Source organism: Triticum aestivum, chromosome 5A, assembly GCF_018294505.1.
Source record: "Triticum aestivum cultivar Chinese Spring chromosome 5A, IWGSC CS RefSeq v2.1, whole genome shotgun sequence".
In the NCBI taxonomy this organism is placed as follows: domain Eukaryota; kingdom Viridiplantae; phylum Streptophyta; class Magnoliopsida; order Poales; family Poaceae; genus Triticum; species Triticum aestivum.
The window spans coordinates 709,606,063-709,612,062 of NC_057806.1; positions in this window are offsets into that span (position 1 = coordinate 709,606,063).

The window sequence follows — 6,000 nt, forward strand, 5'->3', positions numbered from 1 at the left end:
CACCCCAACTTCCAGCCACCTAATGTGGCGAGAGGATACGGGGACAGTTGAAGTTCAGCAAAAAGGTCCGGGAAGTTGGTGTGGCACCAACTCCCTCCGACCACCTCGCGAAAGCAGCTCCAGAGGAATTGTGCGGAGATGCAGGAGAAGAAGATGTGGTTTGAGTCCTCCGGGACACCACAGAGCGGGCAGATACCGGTGCCTGGGCCATTGCGCTTGCGGACCTCCACACCAGACGGAAGCCTACCACGGATCCATTGCCACATGAAGATGCGAATCTTCAGTGGCACTCGAACGGTCTAGACCATCGATAAGGGGAGGGGTGCGGAGGAAGGGGCGATGGCCGAATAGAGCGACTTGGTGGTGAACAAGCCCGACGGCTCGAGCCGCCACCGGGTACGGTCCGGCCTGTCATCCACCAGTGGCTCGTGCAATGCGACACAGTCAAGCAACTCACGCCAGGCGGCGGATTCCGCCGGCCCAAACGGTCGACGGAAGGCAAGGCGCCCCAGATCAAGAAGGGCCCTATTGACCGATATCATGGGGTCAACGGAAATAGAGAAAAGGACGGGGAAGCGGGCCGCGAAGGGGCAGTCACCAGCCCAACGATCATACCAGAAGAGAGTCGAGAGGCCAGAGCCCACGGAAATGGAGGTCCCAATGCGCAGCACCGGGAGAAGCTGAACAATGGACTGCCAGAACTGGGAGCCGCCCGATCTCTGGCAGAAGGCAAGGGGTTGACCCCGAAGGTATTTAGTCCTGATAATGTCCAACCAGAGGCCGCCATGGCCCTGGGCGATGCGCCAGAGCCAGCGGGAGAGGAGCGCGATGTTCATCCGCTTGGAGCACATGATGCCCAGGCCACCTTGCTCCCGGGGCTTGCAGATGTCAGGCCAGCTGACCATGTGGTACTTCTGCTTATCATGCTCACCAGCCCAGTAGAAGCGAGACTGGATCTTAGCGATCTCCTTATGTAGGGACTCATGGAGGCTATAGAAGCTCATAAGGAACAACAGCAGGCTAGAGAGAGAAGAGTTGATAAGAATAGTTCGGGCCGCCTTGGAGAGCCATCTCCCCTGCCAGGGCTCACACCGGGACTGGAGCTTAGAGATAGCGGGCCTCAAGTCCGCTGCAGAAAGGCGTGAGTCGCTAATGGGGGTCCCTAAGTAGGAGGTGGGGAAAGAGCTCAGGCGGCAATTAAGCCGATTGGCGATGGCCAGAGACTCAGCGGGGGAGTATCCCATTACCATGACGTCGCTCTTATCAAAGTTGATCTTGAGACCCGACATATGTTGGAAGCATAGAAGGAGGAACTTGAGGTTGGCGATGTCCATCTCCGAGCCTTCGACCATGATGATCGTGTCGTCAGCATACTGAAGGATGGAAATTCCGGATCCCCCAGAGAGATGTGGGGTAATCCCACGAATGTGGCCAGCCGCCTTGGCCTTATCAAGAATGGCAGCCAAGGCGTCCACCACCATATTTAAGAGGAACGGGGAGAAGGGGGCGCCCTGGCGAACCCCACAAAGGGTAGGGAAGAAGGGACCAACCTCGCCGTTGATGTTAACCGCCGTGCGACCGCAAGAGACCATTTGCATGACTCTAGTGATCCAGCGGTCATCAAAGCCCTTCCGAAGAAGGACTTCTCTGAGGAAGGTCCAGCTGACCGAGTCATAGGCTTTGTGAAAATCGATCTTCAGAAAAACCGCCTTGAGGTGTTTGGACCGGACCTCGTGAAGCACCTCATGGAGGACCAAAACACCATCCAGGATATATCGTCCTCTAATGAAGGCCGACTGGTCAGGATGCATAATCCGGTCAGCCAGCAGGGTCACCCTATTGGCGTACCCTTTGGCCAAGATCCGGAAGATCACATTAATGACCGTGATCGGCCGGAACTGGCGGATGTCGGACGCCCCAGGGACCTTGGGGATGAGGGAGATGATCCCATAGTTGAGGCGACCTAGGTCGATGGCACCCACAAAGAATTCCTCAAAGATGGCCATGACCTCGGGTTTAATCACGTTCCAGAAGGTCTGGAAGAAAATAACAGGGAGGCCATCAGGACCAGGAGCCGAAGAGGAATTCATCCCCTTGATAGCCTCCCAGACCTCCTGCTCGGAGAAGGGAGCCGTCAGGGCTGCATTCTCCGCCCTGGAGACTAACTGAATACCGGCCCAACAATCGTGGGCGAGGGAAACGCCACTCCGAGGAGCGGCGGAGAAAAGGGACCGATAGAAGCCGTCGACATGAGACCGGATGTCGCGAGGGTCCTGAAGAAGTGTGTCCCCATCCCAAAGGAGGGGGATGGTGTTGCGTCTACGACGGCCGTTGGCGATCGCCTGGAAGTAAGCGGTATTTGCATCGCCCTTCAGGACCCACTTCTGGGCGCCCCGAATGCGCCAATAGGCCTCCTCATCAGAGTAGATCACGGAGAGTTGGTCTTCGAGGGCATAGCGGGAGAGCCACTCATCCGGAGACAAACCCACCAAGTCAGCCCGGAGGTCAAGAGCTTGAATCGCGGAAAGCAGCGCTTTCTTGCGCTCTCTGGCATCACGCCCAAGGTTGGCCCCCCATCCCTTCATAAACTGTCTACCACGTTTCGCACAGAAATGCCATGTGTCAATTGCCGAGGGAGGCCTGGGATGGGGGTGGGCTCGGGCCTCAATCCACCGGGCGCAAATTGCGTCCGTGAATCCTGCCTGGGAGATCCAAAAGGTCTCAAAGCGGAAGCGAGGAGTGATCGGCGGGCGTTCATCCGCAGAGGAGAGAAGAAGGGGGACATGGTCCGAGCCAATCCTAGTGATGGCGCGGAGAGAGGAGAGGGGGCAGCGGAGGTCCCAATCCGGGGAGATAAGGACCCTGTCCAACACGGACTGGGTCGGGGAAGATTGCTGATTGGTCCAGGTGAACCGCGCACCAATCCTATCAATCTCCCGAAGGGCGAGGTCGGCGATGAAGTCATTAAACATTTGCATTCTGGCAAAGCAAACATTGTCGTTGCTCTTGTCTGCCGCCACGCGCAGCAGGTTAAAGTCGCCCCCCACCACCACGGGGAGGGAGGCTGCCGAGATTTTATGATGCATCTCCTCGAGGAAGGCAGCCGACCTAGTATGGTCGGCAGGCCCGTAGACAATGATGATCTCCCATTTGAAGTTGAGAGATCTCTCGAAGAGCTCCATGCTGACTTAGAATTCCCCCCGGTCCATACTGCCCACCTCGAATGTGGCATCCTTTACGCCTAAAAGGATGCCACCCGAGTGGCCATAGCTCCCACTAGAAGGGAGCCAGTGCCACGCAAAGAGGTGGGAACTCAAACGATCGAGCTCGGGGAGCGAGAATTCACGACGCATGGTCTCTTGGACAGCAACAATGTCGATGTGTTCATCTCGCATGAACTCCACCAGTTGGCGGCGACGGCCATCATGGCCGAATCCGCGGATGTTCCAGAAGAGGGCCCGCATTATGGGGCCATCGGGGGGCTGCTTGACCCCAGGACACGGGAGGCGCTTTGCGCATGAAGAGCGGCAGTGCGGGAGCGGGTACGGCCTCGGATCTCGCCGGGAGGTGGGGGAGCCGGTCGCCGCGGCCCGGAGGAAGAGGGAGGGATCCCGTCCGCAAGGGCGTCCGGGGGGGAAAGGAGAGCAGCACGGGCCTCGGCAAGCTTCCCCTCAAGGATTCGCGGGCCCGGATGGCAGCTATCTGAACTAAAGGGGGGCCAATCTCCCCCTTGAAAATGATCGCAGAGTCGGAGGCCACTTTGGCAAGGTTGCCTAGGGGGATAGATTCTAGTGCAGAGAAGGAACAAGACGAAGCAGAGGGAGGGACGGGGGGTGTACCTGGCTCCAGGTTACGGGCAGCCGCGCGAAGCTCTGCACGCTCGCGAATGGGCAGAGCCGGGGATCCCTCCGGGTGGGCCGCATCCAACCGTGCGCTTCGGCGAGAGGCCACCACCGGGGAGGAGGTCGACCTACCGCGACGGGAGTACGCTGCAGTGCGGGGGGGAGGGGGCTGGGCCGCCATCGGGGTGAGCACGCGGGACGCCCCCTCCCGCAAGACCGGCGAAGAGGGCGACCTCGGCTGAGCTGGCCCGGCGACGCCGGAGAGGAGAGACTCAGCCAGCGGCGTCCCAGCCGGAGGTGGAGGAGGCGGCGGCGACGTGACGGGGAGGGGCGACGGAGCCGGGCCGTCGAGCGGGAGGGGGAGGACGGCCTGGGCATCCACCCTCCGAGGGGGGGACGGGTCGGGTGGGGCGCAGGCGGCCGGGGGGAAGGGGACCGCCGCCGGCGAAACCAGCCCCTCCACAGGCGCCACCGACACCTCGTGGGTGGAGGAGGCGACGAAGAGCAGGTCCGCCGAGAGCGTCCCAGTGGCAGGGGACGACATAGGAGAGCGCGGGGAGGAGGCCGGGCGGACCACCATGCCCACACTGGAGATGTCGCTCCCCTCGGCGGAGGAGACTGGCGCGAGAGCAAAGTCAGCCAGCAGAGGAAGGAGATCGGCCTTGCAGCCCTGGGCCCTCCCCCCTGTTGGGAGGGGGGGTTGGCGAGGGAGAGGGGGAGCGGGAGTCCCCAGAAGCCCTCTCCTCATCCGAGCGACGGGAGCGGTGCCGCCCGTGGTAGTCCCCACCGGCCCCCGGGTTGCCACCAGGGAGGCCAGCGTCGAAGGAACGGGGACGCCCAATGTGGTTGGGGGGCTCGGGGGCAAGCCTTAGGTCAAAGCCCTGGTCGTTGAAGAAGACGCAGACTGAAGTGCGGAGCTTGGTGGAGTCGAGACACTTGACCTTGACCCGGATCTCCTCCTCCTTGCAGAGTGAGAGCTCGTCCACGGCCACCACCTTGCCCAGGAGACGGGACATCTGGCCGATGACGGGCTCGGACCGCGCAATATCGGGCAGGCCGGAGATGAGGATCCAGGCGGTGTCGAGGACGGCCACAGCCTGAGCGTCGCGAACCGGCTCGGAGATTTCGACCACCAGCTGGTTGAGGGCGAGGGTGATCCGGTCACTACGAGTCGCGTAGCCGTAGCTGGCAGAGTCGGGGAAGACGACGGAGAAGATGTGGCCAGCGGTAGGAGTGACCACCCAGTCCCACTGGTGGAGGTAGAGGTGGTTGAGCTCCGCCTCGATCATCTCCGGGGATGCCAACGACAGTGACAATCGCCTGGAGGGAGGGAGACGGTGGAGGAGCATCCGGAACCTCGAGGTGGAAGAAGCCCAACCCCTCAATCCCATGCCCATACATCATGAGCTCGGAGACCACCGGTCTATCCGGACACAGGATGGCGGGGTGGTCGGGGTCCTTGCAGAGGTAGCAGCACTGGGGGTTGACGCAGGTGACCTGAGAGTGGCCCCTCACTCCACAGTTGAAGCAGGGGAGGCGAGGGAGGCCGGAGACGGGGCCCGGCGCGGGAGTGGAGCCATGGCCCGCCGGCGGAGGCACGGGCGGCGCGGCGCGCACGCCACGCCTCTTCTTCTTTTTGGCCGGACCGGACCGACCGTGGCCGGGGCCACCACCAGGAGCCAGGGCCGGGGCCGCACCCCCGTAGGCTGCGGCATGGGGCGGCACATAGCGTCGGGGTTCCACCGGGGTGGGGAGGATCCCATCCCGGGGTCGGGGCGTGCTCGGTCGCGTGGTGCGGGATGGTGAGGGAGGGTGGGCCCGGCGGGAGGGTGGCGACGGAGAGTGCCGGCGACCACGCCACTCGCCCGGAGAGGCCCTAGGGGAGCGGGACCGTCCACGGCCCTCGCGGCGGGGAGGAGATCGGCGACGATCGCGGAGCTCGCGGTGCTCCCTCCGGAGCTCCTCCTCACGTCGAAGGCTGTCGGGGGAGGGGCAAGCGGGCTCCCGGTGGAGCTCGCCAGCCTTGCGCTTGTCCCGAGGCGCGGGATCATCCCACTCCCGCGGCATGGCCCGCGACGGCGAGGAGGGAGGGGACGGATCCGGGGGGAAAGGAGAAGTAGGGGGGAGGAAGGTGGGTCGGGCTCCGGAGCGCCGGCCG